The sequence below is a fragment of the Labrus bergylta genome, chromosome 16 (genome assembly GCF_963930695.1).
Source record: "Labrus bergylta chromosome 16, fLabBer1.1, whole genome shotgun sequence".
Taxonomy (NCBI): Eukaryota; Metazoa; Chordata; class Actinopteri; order Labriformes; family Labridae; genus Labrus; species Labrus bergylta.
Genome location: NC_089210.1, coordinates 17,628,001 through 17,645,743, shown reverse-complemented (window position 1 = coordinate 17,645,743; position 17,743 = coordinate 17,628,001). Strand labels below are relative to the sequence as shown.

Genomic DNA, 17,743 nt, shown 5'->3' with positions numbered 1-17,743 from the left:
CAACTTGTCCTCCGATTGGCCAGCTCTGTTTGTGTCTTTTAGGGCTCATGCTTAACTGTTTTAATTTCATGTCTTTTGAATTCTTCTAAATTAGCATTTCGCAAATAAAAAACATCTACATGGACGCCTCTCTTTTGAAGGTTTTCCGGGGCAAGCCCAACTAGGAGGAGACCCCGGGGTAGACCCAGAGTTCACAGGGGGGATTAAATATCCCGTATGGCCTGTATGTGAACACCCTCGGAATCAGCCAGGAGGAGCTGGAAAATGTTGCTTTGGGAGAGGGAAGTCTGGGTTGACTTACCACCGCGACCCGATCTCTGATGAGCGGGAGAAGATGGAGGAATGGAACATCAAGATACTTTTCATTTCATTTCTAGCACAGACTGAACTTTCTGGTCGACTCACTACATAAAACAAACTTGAGAAAAATATTGGAACTTAAGTTTACTTCATAGAATGAACTCTAGGCAAACTTCTTTATTGTTAGGATCCATCTATAGTCTTCTGCGCTCTACCTCTGTCCGTGGGCGGCCGTATTTCTTGGCTGTTATGAATCGTACATGTAGACATATCAGCATATGGCCTGTGATCATACAGAGCTGGAGTCTGGCTGCTAGAACAATGGCTCCGCTGTTAAGAACAATGGTTTCATACACGGCGGACGGCGACTGTAATGATCACTGCCACATTTTCACCGTTGTGCAAGCCAAGTGTGCCTCGCTTTCACAAATCCTACTTTTAGAGGAGCGCAAATGGGTCATAATTAAAGCAACAAGTTGGGTTTAACTCGTGGGGCTTTTGTTGCTAAATACATTTTTTTTTTTCGCTAGAATTCTTGAGAAGAGGACAAATTACATTTACAGGTGTAAAGACAGCAGAGAATAGAAACTCTTATCGTTTGGCTGAACCACGCAGAGGTTGTCAGGTTTGTCACAAAGACAGCGCACCACAAAAATCCAATTTTAGAAAAGTTTATAAGCAGCAACACATCAGTGTGTGTAGTTACAAAGAGGAGGTGATGACACACACTAAATAATGAGCCTGAAATAAATATCCTGAGACAGAAGGCAACTTCAGAAGCAACAATCACATTCATCAGTCAGAAAGCAGCCAGAGATACGACAACATCCATGCTCTATCTCTCTCTCTCGCTCTTTCTCTCCCTCCCTCACTCTCTCTTTCTCCTTCTTCTCTCTCTCTCTCTCTCTCTCTCTCTCTCGGTCCACCGGTTAGTTTAAAGTAACAGAGCTAGCAGCATTCCTTCTCTTCACTAAAGGACTGTAAAATATCAGATACAACCACACTCTCTAGAATCATCTGCTGTTTTAAAGAAGTGGGTGTGTGTGTAGCCTCCAGGTCTGAATCGCAAAAAGGCCTTAAACGTGGATTCTTAAGGACATTTAGTGGGAACAGAAGTCGGATTGTGCAGAAGTCTGTGAGATAATGAAACCGTCACTCGGTTCAGTTATTACCTCGATAAACATTTTCCTGACGAGTTTATGTTGCTAGTTTGATGTCTTCACAGCAGGATGTTAATGTTCTAAATTATCCCCTCCATTTAGAGCGCGACAGATGATCAGAAGGGGTTCGCTTTAGGGTGCGTCTGCCTTGTGACTCATAGTTGATTACCACATCAATTACCGTTTAAACGTGGTTACTATCGGCCTCCTGAGCAACAATGATGGCAGCCGAGAAAAAAACCCTGAATGGTCGATGCTTCAGAGCAGTGGTCCACAAAAAAAGAGTGACATCATTGAGAATCCTTGACAATGAAGCCAAACGTCCCAGGCCTCAGGAAAGGTAATGGAGAATAAGAGTAAAGTTGATTTATAATCACTGGATTTGTATAAGTGTGGGGCTTCAGGCACATTGTGGAGATCTCTCCTAACGCTCTATAATCTTTGTAAAACTACTCCATCTCTTACAGCGGATTAGTCTTTGGCGTCAGCGTGTCTTTGAAGCGACCTTTGGAGGTGTTCACTAATTTACAAACTCCTAGCCAACAGGTCGCTCTCGTTCTAGGCTACCCAGATAATCTCACCCTGACATGCTTCCCAGTTTAAAATAACACAGGGCTAGGTCTCAGACGACACACGGCTCCTCATTTCGTGCTCCAGTTTTCTTCTTGGCAGTGCGTGTGTGTGTGTGTGTGTGTGTGTGTGTGTGTGTGTGTGTGTGTGTGTGTGTGTTTGAGCCTTTTAAATGAGACCCCATCAACCATGCTTCCACACAAACTCTGACCCAGTAATAACTTCCCGTAACTTTTCTCTAAAAAATGCTTAATCCAAAAACTTTTTAATGACACATTGGCTTTTTTGGAGTAGAAAAGTCTTCAGCAGAGAAGACATTAAAAAAAAAAAAAAAAAAAAAAAAAAAAACAGCGCAGGGAATATACAGGATGAACTGAAAGTCGGCGCGTGGCAACCAAGGTTCAGTTCATCACAGGGCCTCGGCACATCCCCGTCAGCCTCTGTGAATCTGGGTTTGTGTACACTGAGTGGAGATGCTTGTTTGTTTACTGAGAACATCAGAACTGCAGCCCCGCATCGTCGTGTATTATTTAAGATTCAGCAAATATCAAGTGTAATCTTTTCCCAGAAATAACACAAACAGACATCCAGTAGATCTGAGCAGTTGTTCTGTGTTTGAAGAGTCTTCAGTGTGATTCATGAAGTCAGCTCGTCATCATTTATATATGACTAATTAGTCGGAGTTAGAAATGTATAATTAATTTAAAAAAGAAACCAGTGCTTGTGGTCTCTGTCGGCCGGGGTATGACATCAGCGAAGTTTCTCTGTATGTGAATCGTTCTTTTAAATGACTCAACAGGAAAACTCTGACGTCAAGCCAACAAAATCAATATGAACTACACTTCAACATCTTCTATTTCTTCTTCTTCTTCTTCTTCTTCTGTTCGACGTTTCAAACAAAAATGAAAGGCCGGTTGAACTTGGGAGTTTGATTTTGAAGATAAAAGAAGGATTTGACGTCATCTTGTGTAACTTCCAAGCAAAATTCAACATTTATCAGCTGTTTCATTATTTGTTTCAACAAGGTTCATGTTCACACAATCCTGACATAACATTCTTACAACTGCTACAGATGACAGATTCTTTTTGTTCCTTTTTCAGTGCGCATGAGTTATTAATTTCTGTCAGGACCTAAAGACAATTTCAACCAGAATCTTAAAAAGTGGATCTGGAGGAAATGACCAACCATGCCTTTGATAAAAACCTAACAAATAGAAAAGTATGTCTCGCTGTTCTATGAGACTTAAACGGGGGTATTCAACACTTAAACAGAATCTCTTTATGAGCTGAGCCCTCCTTAAGTTCTGAACCTAAAATCGCCCCTGGAATAGACGCCATTTTTTTTTCAGTTCCAAGGAAGTCAGCGGTTAGCGCTACACAACTTCCATCCAAGACTTCCTTTTTCACGAGGCTCTCGATGCTGTCTTTACTTAGTCCATTACGTGCCCCGGTTTAGCGCCCGTTCATCCGTCTTTTGTGAGTCTCGTGTTAACAGTATCTGGCGGTCACACATAGGCTTCGCTCTGGCTCACTGCGGCGCTATGAGCCTGAAGAAAATAACCCTGAGGTCTGCTAAAAGGACGTCATGATGCAGATTTGAAATCGTTGGAGATGCAAGCTGCGTCAGGTCTGTCCTCAAGAGACGAGGTAAACAACGTTTTAATCATTTGTTGAACGGAGGTGCGATCATTTCTGATGCGTTCAGGTACTCTGGGAATCTAGACGCTGATTTGCTTCTGTGACACAGCGGAAAGCAGATTTGTCGCTCAGGATGAAAAAGTTTGATCTATAATTAATTGTTAGCTGCACTTTAATGCAGATATGTGTTTTTAAGAGTTAAATAAATCATGGTCGGAATGACGCCGATGGGAGCTGGCATGTCAGCACAGATTAGGTTTCTCCTGCTGCTTTTCGGTTGCCCATACAGACACCAAAGCCTGCTGCTATGTGATTGGTCAATACAGCTCTGACTACAAACTGAAACGAGAAAACTTCCCGTGCTAGAAAATCCAGACTCCCAGGTACAGAACCGACATCTTTATGCAGAACCTGTAAAGAGAGATTAGACTTTAGCTAATCTTGGTGTGATAGTGGGGTGTGGGTTAGGCTCATCAGCGGGGGCGGGATGTGTGGGAGTGGCTCATGGGAGAGCAGTTAATTGGCACAGGTGTTATCTAGTCTCTCCTTTCCAGAAGCATACTGGACATGTTCAGACTCACTCTCTCATACGGAGCCATAGTTCGTAAAGGATGTGGCTCAATGCTGGAGAATCATGTTGTGTCGAAAACTTTAACCTCAAGTTTACCTGAAGAGTTTGTTGATGTTGTAAAATAGTGTGTGTGACGTAATGAAAGAGAATGAACACCAACATTTAGAGCCGTGTGTGTCTGTTGAGCAGAATCCAGTAACTCAGTTTCATGTTACACTTGGTTCCAACAAAGGAGACTCGTATAAACTACATTTGGGGGATATTTGATATTCCAATATGTTTTAATATTGGATGTTATATATGTATATAAGTGTTTTATGTATATCTGGATTCAAACCCTCATCTTTGGGGCGTTTGTTCAGCTCAGTCGGAGGAGCAGACGATCCATAAAACAGAGGCTTCCATCCATGACGTGTCATTTGCAGGTTCGAACTTTGGTGCACGTCTAGCCTACTCTCTCTTCAGCCGTCCGATCAATAAAGCCATAAATAAATTACAAGACAAGAAATCTTGGAGAAAAGCCAGGGAATGATACAGGGGAGGCCGAAATTACCTGTGATTTTTATGAACAGAATTAGATAACATTAACTTTGTTGCGAACAGTCCCACTGTGTTAGGTAACGTTGGGTAGAGTGAAGATGTCACAGGAGCAGACGAAGGTTAAAAAACCTGTTTTCATGGAATATTTCTCCTCCATAAAGTGGATTTTTAAGATCATATACGCTGCAGTGTAAATCGTGCTTTGCAGATTCTCCATATATTGTGGGAACAAAGGCTTAGTGGACATAACAGTCACACTCTGATCTCTGAATGTACGCCCCCATCCCCCACCTACTACTTCATTCCTTTTTTCTGAGAAAACTCATGCATTACGCCTTATATGGACCTCGAAAATGTCTCTGCACTTATGAAATATACATGGTGGATACATAGTAAAAACTCACACTCTCACAGCGAGCGCTCCCTGCAGTGAGAAGAATCTGCACATGAAACAAACACTCACAGTGTGGCTCCCTAAAAAAATAAAAAAAAATCAGCTCGGGAGGATTGTCTGAAAGAGCCTTCCTTCTTTCTTTGAACATGTTTCTGTTAATTTCTTCGCCTCAACCCTTTGACCATCTCTCAATCTATTTTTTTAAGCTGCTCTGCAATTGTTTGTTGCTTGTTCTGGATTACATTTTTTGCAGGCATACTGATCTGATTACAACACTAGATAGGTCAGCTTATGTAACATGTATGGCTAGCTGCATATGGGGGATGTCTCTCTCTCTCTCTCTCTCTCTCTCTCTCTCTCTCTCCCACTGTTCTTTCTCCTGTGTTCTCCCACTCCTTGTGCTCATACCCATTGTGAAACATATGACCAAACTGTGCATACAAATGAACACAGAATCAGAACCTGCAGCTGCATTAGTTTTGAATTGTTCAAACGGTACATTTTAAAAGCAGGAGCATCCTCTCTTTGTGTTGTTCCCCTTCCCCTTCCACTTGCGTACCTTCCAAATTTTCTTTTTTTTTCATCCGGCAGAGAGTAAGGACGTCATGTGGATGTCAGCGTGGATTAGCATGGATCAACTGAGGCTCGTGTAACTTCCCACTCTTCTCTCTCGGACAGATACACATCTCAAACTTAAACGCTCTACTTTTTTTTTTTTTTACGTCATGAACCGAGCTGTCAAAGCCATCACGTCTCTTCATGTCTTCTCTTCTCCTCTGACGTGTTTTCCCCTTTTAGATTGTTACCATTCCCCTTTCTCCTCCATTATGTAACTTCGCTTTTCTAATTTAGGGCAGTGTGTGTGTGTGTGTGTGTGTGTGTGTGTGTGTGTGTGTGTGTGTGTCTGTGTGTGTGTGTGTGTGTGTGTGCATCACTTTAATGAAGTAGCTTGAAGACCATATTGGACTGCTTCTCTCTTCTGCAGAATCGTATTAGATATTCCAGTAATATTTGCAAAATTTTTTGTTCTTTTTCTGTCACTGGCAGTCCTACAAACACGCGGCACTGCTAATTATTTTATTGCGGCGGCTTCAAAAAGCCAGCAGACCTGGCAGCCAGTATAACATTTCAAAGAGTGAGAATAAGGGGACAATGTTTGGAGCCAGAAAAAAAAAAGAGTGATGTAGTGTTTTAAAAAAAAAGTTGACTTTAAGAAAGAGAAAGATAATTAGGTCAACACAAAGTATGACATAACAGCAATACGAGGAATGCATAGTTCTGGAGTTTGACTTTAACATGTCTCACTGTAATATTTTCAGTCCGAGCGAGTGAGAGAGTGAGTGAGTTATCCTCTGTGTCATTGGGCAATCTCTGCATGCATGCATCTGTGTGAGCCGTCTGTTCTGCGTTTCTGAATGCACCCATGCAAGTAGAGGACATTGCATGAGGGGATGAAGTAACAGAGACATCTATAAATACACAAACAGAGCTACACAGTGATGAAAAGTACTCAAAGAGAGACACAATCCCATAACTAACAAATGGCATCGCTTCTACCCTCTCCGTACATGGAAGCCCGATTCCCACTAAATGCTTCCTATTGGTCTAAACACAGCTTTGAAGGGAGAGATGACCAGTGATGTAACCTTATGTGAGCATGGATTAGTAATACTGGCAAAGGGACTGCCACAGTAACACCACATAAAGGAGTAGGAGAGGCAGGGACACAGCAGGAGAGAGACAGAGTAGACAGGAACAGGAGGAAGAGAAGGAACCTTAGAAGTATTTAAAAGGCTATTTTTGCACAACATAAAAGACCCCAGATGGAGAGGAGAGAAAATATATGTCAACTGATAACGAGAAATGCAGAAGGAACGTGTCTCAGAGATAAAGGTGACAGAGAGAGTTACAGACGACAGATGTCAGTGCAGTGAGATAGAACAGCGTTTTTTTTTTCTGCAAAGCTCAGACATGCACGTGTCCGTTGAATGATAGGGAATGTTGCTAAAATTTAAATATTTCATGCGTTCTTAAAAGAAAGCTTTCATAGCTTGTAGTGAAGTGATGCACGTGCACGCTGACCTGGTTAACTTGCAAGTTAGGGTCAAACTAGGCCAGCGGTGAAAGCAGAGCAATCTGTCCTATTGCTCTCGTCTCAGCCCTCAGTGCAGACTGTCAGGTCTGTCAAACCACCAGCAGGCTCCCTGAAAGCCTCCTGATGCTTAAATGCACGCTTTCCAAATGTATTGTGGTTGACTTCTCCTCATGCAGAGACCGGCGGCGTTTTCTTTCTTTTTTTTTGGCTTCCTTGGACCAGTCTTCTCAATTTGTTTAAAATGAAAGCCTTGTTTCCGTCCCACTTTTAGTTCAGTCTAATCAGCACTGCTGTTGCTCTTGAACAGGCTGCATAAGTGATAATGGTGCGTGTGCATGCCTCATGCTCCCCTCTATATTTGCAGCAACTGCTTCTCAGAATAAAGCTGCAAAGTCCTTGAAAAGACAGCAGAAGTGGACGGACGACATTTAACAACTGAGTCAAAGCATGATTTTTGAAATCAAATGTTTGGACTGAAAAAATAGTGGCTGAATTCCTCCGTGGACAGTAAATGTGAAGGAGCCACCCAGTCCTGTTCTGCTCACATACAAACCCGAGCACATCGGCTGAAGTGTGAAAGGGTTAACCTAATCGTGGAACCCATCTGCAATTACCCTCTATCATCGTCTGATAGACGAGATACGTATCTGGGAACGGACGCCAATTTTCTCAGTAATTCTGCTGAAGCCAGCACATTAAAGAACTTCCAGCCAATACCTTCCTCTCCCTGCAGCGTTCATGTGTTTGACTTATGTCTTCGTTTCTAGGTCCATGACTTCCCCCTCCCCCGAGTAATGCATGTTCATCAGTTTTTCTTGAGACTCTTGAAAAGTTGTTTTTTGTGATTTACTCACATTATACCGGGTCTTAAATTTGCAGAAACAATAACAACATGATGCAGCTTTGCTAGAAATTCAAGAGTCAAGCTTCGTCAGGTGTGTCCTCAAGAGAAGAAGAAAGCTTCTTTCAAAATGTTAATCTGTTGAACGGAGGTCAGATCGATCGTTTCCGATGCATTCAAGGAAATTATGGAATCCAAACGCTCAAGTAGATTTCTACCTCAAGTTGAAATGTTTGATCTATATTTGATTGTTAGCTGCGAGTTTGTGCAGATATCTCTTTGTAGAGATTAAACAGTGAGCTGATTGGAGCCCGTATGTCATTGGCACAATCGTGTTCCACCTGCTTTAGGTTTTCAGGCATCCAGCTGATACATGATTGGTCAATACAGCTTGGACTAAAAACGTACAGAAACCAGAACATCTACAATCCAGAGTCTACATCTAAAATAGTCATGCATCCACAGCACGTCATTTATGAATGGAAAAGAAATATGAATGTGATTCCCAGCGTGGTCTTAGCATGGTCTGATTGACACACTTCCATAAGTTAAAGGGTTTGAGGTTATTCATAAGCTTGTGCTGTCAACACATTTGGTATGCAGTGTCATTTGCATATTCAGTGTAAATGATGACAGAGAGAAGCGGGAGGGAAAACAAACAGGCGATAAAAAGGGTGATTTTTTTTGGGGGTGCCATCCTGCATCCCAGCTTCCTTCGATGCAAATTCACTGCTAATCTAATTCAAGCTTATAGCTTCAGTAACTCATCTGCTTTTCCCAGTCAAAAAGGGCCACAAAGAAAAAATCCAGCACCGCTTTGACATCCCAGATCATGAGAGAAGCAACGATGTAATTCAAGATCTGGTTGATGTCTGTCAAAATACGCTCCGAACTCATCAGTTAAACGTGTCACACACTTGATGAGACTCAAACTGTGCGGTAATTTGATGCTCCATTCCTTCTGCAGCACACACACACACACACACACACACACACACACACACACACACACACACACACACACGCTGACAACACTCCAGACACACTCGCTCACTCTCGGGGACACACAAATCTCTCTCTGTGTGAATTGAATCTCATCCGGACTGCTCTCCTCATACACACACACACACACACACACACACACACACACACACACACACACACACACACTTCCAGACACAAACGTACACAAAAGTCTGAGTTCTCGGCTGCTACCAAATCGATAATCCCATTATCGCTGAAAGGCTCTTTTATTTGTTGTGATTGAGTTTGGGGCGAGGAGGAGGCACGGCTCATAATTAAAGCCGGATTTTCTCGAGTGATGGTTAAATGAGGAGGATCAGAATCTGAGCAGACACTCGAGCTGTGGCACATCCGAGACTCAGGCTTTTCTCTGTCCTCCTCATCAACAGTGTCTTCACGTCCTTTTGAACGGGGGGGAAAGGAAAGGTGTGTGTTCTGTTGTGTCAGAGTGTAAGACTTCAGGGCCAGTTTGAATGAAAATGTGAGATGGAAACAGGAGTCACAACCTTCGATTGAGCACACAGCGGTTCCACTATGAAGACATTTAGACTTACTATGACGAAGACACACAGCACACACAGTCATTCACAAAAATATGTGCACTCCTGTAGAACAAACAAATTAAACACATACACAAGAAAATAACTTGCCCTCCCTAACAGATGATACTTGTTGTTGTCTGTAAAACTGCTGTTAGGAATAACTCTTGACTATCAAGGGAAAGCTCCTCACCTCCATATACACCTTGACTTCTTGACTGAAAGGTAAATTGCTGTTGCACCGGGCAGCTCTAACAGGAGCGTGAGCTGTGTGTGTGTGTGTGTGTGTGTGCCTCACTGTGTCCCAGAGCAGCTGTTCCCTCAGGCAAAGCTGAAACAGTGTGGTCTTGATTTGCATTCACACCACAGGCCTTTAACAGCACCAAGCAACTGAATCAATTGTTTGCCAAGTGTGGCATCATGGGTTTGGCTGTACAGTACGGGCAACATGCAATAACACTGCAAGAGAGCAGTGAGAGATGAGGAAGTCAAACCAGTTCAGTAAGTTTTAATTGCAAAGCCAATTAGGAAAAGTCCTCTAGTGTTGGCATGCACAAGCCTTTTTCACACATGCACCTCACAGTGGAGACTCTCCCCGTCGTACAGGGGAATCTCAGGATGCAGGACATGACGAGGATAGAACGATGCAGAAGAGGTAACAGAGTCCGCTATACGGCGCTATGATGAGAATATTTGCCTGCATATCGATGCTATGTGTTGTTCAATAGAATCACATTATCAACCAAAGAGTGGAGAAGAACATACTGGAGAACAGGAAACATATTGCTGTTGTTTTATTTTATGCACGGAGATGGCAAAAATGTGTGCAGACAGTCTATGGTTGTGCACCAATAAAGAATAAACGTCACCGCCCTCTCCTGCTCACTCAAGGTGAATTCTCCTAATTATATCCTGCTGCGTTCACACATCAGCTCATTAAGACATCTTGCAGAAAAAACAACTCGGGGTCTGACAGGAGAAACTCCAAATAAAGTCTGAGTGGAAAAGTGTAGCTTTTTGCGTTCACACATGCAGCTCAACCTGAAAATGTCAAGACTTTTTCAGGAGTTTTGTGCAGGTGTGAAAAAGGTTTATGTTGAACGTTTTTTTCGCCTTTATGTCATTGCTGTAATCGGATCTATTCACAGTATCAACGAATGAGTGGAAAAGATCAGCCGAGTAGAAAAAGAGTATGATGTAGCTTTATCCTTTTGCATGAAGACCACACCGGTCCCAGGATAAAAAACGCTGTCACCTCCCTCACCTCTGCCTGTTTGCTCACAGGGACTTTACCTGATCATTACCAGCTGCGTTCACACATCGGCTCACATCGACTTCCTCTGGAAATCAAACTGGGAGGGTGACAGGAAATATTCCAGGGGGAGAAATTCAGCTATTTTAGTTCACACACGCGGCTCACCCTGAAAATCTGGGCGAAGTTTCAGGGGTTTTAAAGGTGTGAAAACAACTAGAGAACAATGACAGGAGGAACTTTCTTTGATGTTTAAAGCAACTGTTTGTAACTTTAGCCTCGAATGACTCAAGCTGTGTTGAAAACCTGATTCTAACTGGTCAGTTATGGTGTTTGGTTTTGGGAGGGGGAGAAGGGTACAGTACTGCTTCACAATGTCTGAGTTGTATTTCCAGCTCACCATACAAAGTACAACATGTAAGTTATCCCTCACATAAAAGTTTCATATTGTTCTGGTGGAAACACTGACTTGTAATAGGAAAGGATGGTGCCTGTTTCTTCTCCACTCTGCGTCCCAAATGACCGAGTACGATCTCCCATAAGAAGTGTGCAACACTTTAAAGCTCAGCTCGCCAGCAGAAAGCCCTGAAGGCAAACTCCTTCCGTTGTGCGTCTCAGCTTGTTTTCTCTCCAGTACAGACATTATGGCTGAAGTAAAGAGACACAAGAGGACTTTTATGTCAGAAGCTTTGAGGACAAAAGAGACTGACAGACAAGAGAGGGCTGACTGGAGTAAATATCAAACCCCTTTTTAAGTGAAAGTGAAACTTTAGAAGTACGGAGTAACAAAAATAACTCTTACATAAAGTTGCTTTAAGGCCAAGGGGTTCTGTGGAGAAGAACAAAAGCAGCAGCTTTAATTTATCAGTAACAACAGCTAGGTGTGGTGCTGTTTCATTCCTGGCATTGCATAAGCAAAAGCAGTAGGAACATAGATTCACTCTGGATGTTAATGTATCTCTACTCGTGTCCTTTTGATCTGTACGGACTTTATTGTTTCTGAAACAATGACAGCATCCAACAGTCAAAGCTTTGTCCCTGACTCTTTCATTTCCTGCACTGTTTGTGGGGGAAAGGCCACATCTCTCCAGGAAACAATGGTTCAAAAACACATCTGACAAGGCTGCATTATTCCTGTGACAAGAAGGATCCTCATGCAAACACCTGAAGTGTTTCTGGAGATTTAACGATACTGATGATAACTATGAGATCTTAGAAAAATAGGCCTTATACGTTTCTGAATCTCTTCAAATGGGCCAACAATGCATTTCTTGCAGTTAATTGTGTCTCATTTGATTAAAGGAAGAATGTGCAACTTTTTGATCCAGTAGATATTGCCCTTGAGCACCAGCATTAAACCAAAACAAACTTCTGTTTGGCCACGCCTCCTCCAGAGACACACCTCTAACCCCCCTCCACTCGCCTTCACACAGAGGAGTTTCGCACTATGTCGGACAAAATTGTGTCATTGCATTTTGTACTATTCAATCTTCTATACCAACTACAGTGCTTAACAACACCTGGTTCATGTCTCTTTAATCCCCCTCTGATTTAATGCAAGTTAACAAGTTCAGTAAATATAGAGTACAATAAAGACAGCGATGAAGTGATGTGCTACCTGTCCTTGGTTGCACATTAAAGTGTATTTACACCCAGTCTGGTATCGTTATGAATCAGAGGCGTCATTATGTTTTGATGTACTGTAACGTCAAGAAGAAATAAGACATCCAGGATTTTTTTTTTTTTTACGAGTGCAGCTGTCAGACTCAAAAAGCCTCTAGAGGTCATTGTGCTTTTCTACCAGATTGGACCTGAGTGATTTGAAACGACTGACGGACTGTCAGGGTGGTCCCACAGGCCCACTGGGCTAACAGGCCTTCATGAATAAACGGACGGAGGATTTACCCACACAGATGATTATATCACTGTTGGATGAATCTGTGTGACCAACCTCGTGGAGTTCCACAGGGTCACAGATTAAGCACATCACAGCTGAATCATTTACACATGAACCATCAAATTTTTACTCAGATTTCTTCATGTTCTGCATGTGTATGCATGCATGCACCCACACAACTCCCACACTTAAAGCAGTGTGACGCACTTTTTAAAGGTTCTGCAACACATACTGTAGTTTAACCAGCATGAAGCACTTTTAATTGAAATGCTTTTTTCACTTCTTTCTTGGTGTTCTCTTAAAAGTCTCTGTCCTGTAGCTGTCTGTGGGGATTTATTGTCCTTTAACTGCACCTGCTTTAGTAAATAACTGTATCAAAAAAGTACAAGCCGGTAAGGAGCAAAGGGAGATATCAATAAAAAATTGCGGGCAGAAACCTGAACACTGTCTAAGGGTGGTTTCATGCTATGAACCCATGCCCAGATCCGATTACGCTTGACCCCAAATTCCAGTTAATTTGATCAGTGTCAACACAAACGTACCGTACTCTGGTACCGTGCCGAGTCTGTTTCTTTATCTCCATTTATTGTTTAAAAGTTTTGAGTGACAACCCTATACTGACAAAGTGTAGGTGACAGTATTTAATACTAAACTGTAATTATGTGTCCGTGATGATGGAACATGAGATCCAGTTGCTATTGACGATAACAAAATTATGCAATATATGAAAAAGAAAGGTACGTTCACCTTGATCGAACTTTTCATTTTCTGTGTCCAGGCTTCTCTTCCTATTTTTTAATCACATCTCTTTGTGTGCTCACCTTCAGGTTCTTCCCTTCCTGCGTTTCATCCATTTGTGTGACGCTATTGTGTGTTCCTGACAAAAATAGTGAACATAAAACAAACAACAAACCGGAGCTGAAACTTCATTTCATGCACATTTAAGTATACGCGTTAACTCTGCACTCGATCTTCTATAAGAGCAGCTGTTTTCTTGTTGTTTTTTTTTTAAAACGCTGCTCAGTAGGCAGCACGAGAACTGAGATGAAATAATTACAACAATTACTTCTTTTGCTTTATCTGTGGCTGACACACTGCACACTCACACATGCACACACAAACAGAATATAATAGCTGTGGTAAAGTGAAGCTCTGTCAGCACTAATGACAGTGTTGCCAGTTAAATCAGTGCAATAAAAGCCGGGAAGACGGCGTAATGCACGCCTGTGGAGACACTAACTGATGCTTTCAGTGCAGCGCTAAACTCTGTGCCTCAAGTCTCACAATGAAAGTTAACACACATGACACACACACATGCAATTATACACAAGTGCAAGATGACTGCAGGTTTTGTAAGAGCTCATGTACCCAGCCGGTAGCTCGTGTCAGATTGTGCTGCAGGTATGTGCTTTGTTTGTAGAAAACATCCAGAATCACCTGAATGTTGTGAACTGATAACTTAAACTCTGGTTAGAAATGATCAGTCATAATCAGGAGGCATTATCTCCTACCTGCTTCCTCTCGCTGTGTCCAGGTCACACTTCTCCGCTGTCTTTATCCAGACACCAAAGAGCTCCTTGCTCTCGTATGACCTCTCTGCTTGTATCCTTGTTTTAGGATTCTGTTGTCAATGTACGTGTTTCCAAGGTCAGTTGAGGTTGCGTCCTGAAACCGTTGTTTTGCTTTTATTGGACTCGCAAAAGGACCTCCGATGTTCCAGTGTCAGGGGGCCTGGAGATGAAAACATAGAAAAATGACACAAAGAGGCGATTAAGTAAAGAAAACATCAAAGAATTGAGTTATTTTGCAAGCGATGAAAGAGTTACCATTTCATTTTTATAATTCATGTATAAGGAATGTAAGTGTGTAATATCATGTCCAGCAAAAAGCTTAAAGCAATTTTTACCAGCAGTCGTTAGCTGCCATGTAATTTATTCACTACATGCCTTTGTGTAAAATAATTTCTTTCAAACAAAAGTCAACCTTGGAAATAAGATGTTAAAATGTTGCTCGTTGTCCGCAGAATAAAATATTACATTTAGTGTTTGAAATATAATTCTTCTATAGAGGAGTAAGAAAACAGCAGCTGATAATGCTTCACTCGGCTACGGGCTTTCAGAAGAAAAAAAAAAAGAGTGGCAATATGGGGGAGGGGAGAGTCTTAAGGTGAGAAAGGAAGAGCAAAGGAGAGAGAGGTTTTAGAAAACTAAATTTCTCTGCATCAAGAATTTCAAGTGAAACGAAACCATGACAGGTACGAGTATCTTATCATCTAACGCCCTCTTGTTGGGGCGGAGCAGAGAGAGGACCTCAGAGCATCACTTTTAACTTTACTCAACTCTGTGACCTCATGCCTCATTCAGCGGTATAAAAAAACGCCCTTAACATCATCAAACTGAATGTATCAAAAAAACAAACAAGGCAACAGAAAGACGACAACCATGGCGTCACTTTTCAGACCCTTCTATACTCCCTCAGTTGTCGCCCTGGCTGAAAGCTTTGTGAACGTTTCCTCTGGTGTGCTTCATCTCGACTCTTTTCTCGTCGCAGCCTTCTCTGCTTCTGAGCGAGCGGCTGTTTGAGCTGACCTTTTCTCTGCTATCCTCCAGTAGACGAGGAACACCTCCAGCTGCAGTAAAGCGCTTTGAATGCCGGCTGGTGCACCACAAGGATTGAGTACGTACAGGGAGGCATTTGATTGGTGCTTTCCATCCGGAGGTATGCTAGGGCTATGATAGGTCGGAGTCTTTTCAGAGTGCATTGACCGTTTTTTAGAAATATAACAAATAGTGTATGCGGGATAAAATGAGCAACTTTTATCTTTAAATGAATTATCTTTGCAGGAGATCGTGATATAACAGTAATGGCCGCTGATGCATCAGAAAGGGTGTGAGGTGACAGACATGTGTAAGCGGAGCACCGTATAGCGAGACGCTACATGTCTGCCTGTTTCAGTCACAGAGCAGGACACCTGTCACAGCACACCTCGGACCATCAGCACACGTCACACTGTCAATCTATGAATATTCTGAGACAATATCTGTCAGAGAAACTTGACATTCATGCCTCCCTCCTCTCTCTCTCTCTCTCTATCTCTCTCTTTCTGTCTCCCACAGACATACCCACACAGTCTAAAATCAGTTAGGGAGCGCCCGGCCGGCTGCCCTGAAGTGAGCCGAGCGTGACATCTTATTTCCTGCAGTATTACTAGGCTGATCCTGCTCCTCCTTTTAGAGGTTCAGTAGAGAAAGGATGCTGCATTACACTTGATCACGGCCAGGCACGGTAAGTAGGCGTCTGCACGTTAGAAAGACACGCGCCTCAAGACAACACGCACACACACGAGCTCTCACTCTCACTCAAAAAACAAACCTGCAAGTGACATGAGTGCACACTGAGAGCGTGTATTGCATACACCCTGCAGACATTAAGCTAACACATGGGCCTACACTGTGGAAACAACAACACAGGGTTACAAGCTGGCTGCTGAAACAGATTAAGAGTGTCTCCCCTGAGTGCTCTCTCAAAAAAAATTCAAGACTAAAAAAAGCACAATTGCAAATACAGATCTCATTGAAAACATACTTGTTCAAGTGTTATTCACTGCTCAGTAAAGCTTTATAAAATCCCTGATGATAAAAAAAAAGGAGGCCTGCTCCAGCTTACTTGTTTTTCCCTTGACTTCCTCATGAAAATCTTTATGTTTATAAGTTTATACCCCAAAAAGGCTTTATTATCCCTGAAAATGTGTGTTTTTTTTATGCTATGCCTAAGGAGGTGTTTTTGGTAGAGGGGTCCAAAACGATTTCCCGGGTAGTTTTCATCCTCAAGGACGACACAAGCGCCGTCAAATGAGCTCTGTAGAAACATCACCCAAATGTACGTTCCTGCTCGAACCGATTTCCATCTCGGAAACTCCTGAAGTTTTTTCCTCCGGGGATTCTCTCGGGTCAAATTGTCACCTCTTCCACACAAGATGTCAGAAACTTATGGCCTGATTTCCCCTTAAATGCGCCTTGGATACGAACGGGGCCCTGAAGGATGAATTCTAATGTTTTGGGTGAAAGCCTCTGACCTTTCATGTCGAGGCAGCGATTTCCAGCTGAAGCTGAGTAATCTGTTCTGAAACTGCCAGATTTTACAGAGCACGTTGCAACCCTGAGAAAAAAAGAATAATCTTTGACCCACTTTGGACACAATGTCCTTTTTATAAACGCATCTTTCATCTCCTCCTCAAAAAGGGTTTTAACCCTTTTGATTGTGTGACTACATGTGACATAAGCAGGACCTACTTCTCAACACTACTGATGCAGCTTCTGTTATGTTTCCCACAGTTCTGTCTTTGCCACAGTCCCATTGCAAAGAAGGAACTTTATAATGTTGCCCTTCTTTTGTCATCGTTATTTTATTCATGGCCCGAGGCTTTACCAGAATTGCTGCGTCTATTTTTCATGCAGAGAGATGGCCGGCTCGAGACAAATCAAATGATAATATCCAGGTTAGTGGGTCGAGATAAGATCCCAAAATAATTTGCCTGTACTTGAAACAAAAAAGAACGATATCATATGTTACTCCCTCGTCGGGCAATAATGTTTTTTCTCTTTCTAGTCTCGACAGTATTCTCAATTATAGATGGACGCGGTGTTCTGTCTCAGCTTCCAGAGTGTCTTTATGATAGTAAAATGCTCCAGACACAAGTCACATCAATTTTGAATCTAACTCAAACATGATTCCATCACTTTAACATCTTTAGTTGGAGGACGCGGCCCTAACGGGACAGGGAGCTCGTCTGCCATATTTGCATACATTTTTTTCAGAGTGGACACCTGCCGCAACAATTCACAAAAGGTGTTAATATCCTTTCATCTTATTTATCTCCCGCTGCATATGTTCACTGTATCTCTCCTCCTCTGATTCTCTCTC

General features: G+C 42.4%; 1 protein-coding gene across 1 annotated transcript in view; it reads right to left on the bottom strand.

Moving 5' to 3' along the window:
* LOC109998790 (protein phosphatase 1 regulatory subunit 29) overlaps window positions 1-17,743 on the bottom strand; it is a 64,086-nt gene that overhangs the window by 27,306 nt on the left and 19,037 nt on the right. The window contains exon 2 of the mRNA XM_065964775.1: window positions 14,332-14,551. The gene's annotated coding sequence lies outside the window, so the exon portion shown is untranslated. The remainder of the gene's footprint in view (window positions 1-14,331; window positions 14,552-17,743) is intronic.